The sequence below is a fragment of the Sorghum bicolor genome, chromosome 9, assembly GCF_000003195.3.
Source record: "Sorghum bicolor cultivar BTx623 chromosome 9, Sorghum_bicolor_NCBIv3, whole genome shotgun sequence".
Classification (NCBI taxonomy): domain Eukaryota; kingdom Viridiplantae; phylum Streptophyta; class Magnoliopsida; order Poales; family Poaceae; genus Sorghum; species Sorghum bicolor.
Genome location: NC_012878.2, coordinates 22,046,123 through 22,047,981, shown reverse-complemented (window position 1 = coordinate 22,047,981; position 1,859 = coordinate 22,046,123).

The following is a 1,859-nucleotide window of genomic DNA, read 5'->3' as shown; positions in this document are numbered from 1 at the left end:
CTATAAGGTTGTGTTTCTAGTGCTTTATAAAATATTATTGGTGAGGAATTTTCATGCAGGTCAGGTATAACCCAAACCTCTGAAGGTTTAGCTACAGATACATAAAGGGAAGAGGGTTGAGGAACAGGGGCATTTGACGCCACCTTTTCGATATCAGCCACCATCTTCTTTACTCTTCTTTCCTCTTGAATGGACGTCACTTCTGTAGTGTTGCCCGTTTCTTTGTGAGGCGGGCCGCCTTGGCTCACAGTTGCTGTTGTAGGGGTTTCAGTTAGAGAGTCAAACTCAAACAACAAAGAAGTGTTGGGATCCCTTTTGATAGGAGGGACCTCTACGGGGGTATGTAAGTCTAACCTCGATGCCGCTGAGGTTGAAGGAGCCACAGGAGGGGTGAGGTTCTAGGTCCACAATTGAGATGGAACCAGAGAGCACCGTTCGTTTTTAGCCTTAGCATACGCTCGCTGGCTAGCTTTCTTTGACTTCACAAGCTCAATGTGAACTTCATCGCCGTGGTTGACAATTTGCGTGGGTGGGAACAACCCAAACTTGATCATGAAGCAGGCGGGGCTCTCAAGAGAGGCCGACTCACCTACGTAATGAAAAAATCCACGGTCAATATTTTTATACCAACTTCCAATAATTTGCGTCATGAATGTAGAGATCTTTAGGAGACAACAACATTTTTTTTTGACCATCGAGCATATCGAAGATGGGAGGAGAACCAGGTCCCACCAGGCGTGCCATTTTGTTTTGCCAGAAAAATCACTACGCGGGATCTCTTTCACTACCACAATCTCGAATTGCCTTGACTGCCAAAAACTGCCAAGGAAAGGGGTTAAACCGCCAAGAAAATTATCCTTGACCACAAACCGCCAAGCAAAGGCACTCAAGGATAGAAGCTAAGGGAAATTAGTTTCCTTCGCGGTTCTGACACTCAAGGATGATTTTCTTGAAGGTTTGCCCCCAAGGAAACTACAACCATACTTAATTTGCCAAAGCGCCAAGGAAATATTGCGACCGCCAAGAAAAGTAGTTTGCTTGAGGGCCAACAACCTCCAAGGAAAATATTTTTCTTGAGAGCCAACAGCCGTCAAGGTAATACATATTTTCTTGGCAGTTCCAAACCTTCAAGGAAAGACATTTCCTCGGAGGCAGCCAGCTGATAGGTTAATTATTATTCTCGAGGGTATGGTTGTAAATCCTTGACTGCAAGAACTGCCAAGTAAACTCTTATTTCCTTGACTGTACAAAACCCTCAAGGTAATCATTGTTTTCCTTGGCAACCATTGCCGCCAAGTTAATTATTTTAGTATATACATATATAACTATCATGGTGATTACATTTCCAGAAATGATATATAACAAATATAACCAGAAAGTCATTCATATAAATATATATTCCAGCCAACATCATACAACCAACATCCATAGTGGTTCATTACAACAAGTTCATGCCTTCAGGGCAATACTCCAGCCAACAAGTTCATGCCTAGAAGGCAATACTCCAACCAACAAGTTCATGCCTAGATGGCAATACTCTAACAGTCTGCAAATGTTACTAGGTCTAGGTGGCAATATAGTATCATTTTAACATGTCAACACCACATGCATATTGAAACAATTGCCCGCAACTAAACATTAGCAGAAGGTTAGCTGCACATCAGCCAGTTTGTACCAAAATCTACCAAAAGAATGTCCAGCACTTGGAGCTGTTGGCATTAGTTAGTTGCCCTTGTGCCACTTCCATCTGGAGACAAGTTGATCTCCCTGCTAGCTGTAGGACTACCTGATACATGGTCAGTATAGTGGTCTTCATCACTGGTGTCATCCCCATCCTCTTCAAGGTCATCGCTGTCTGC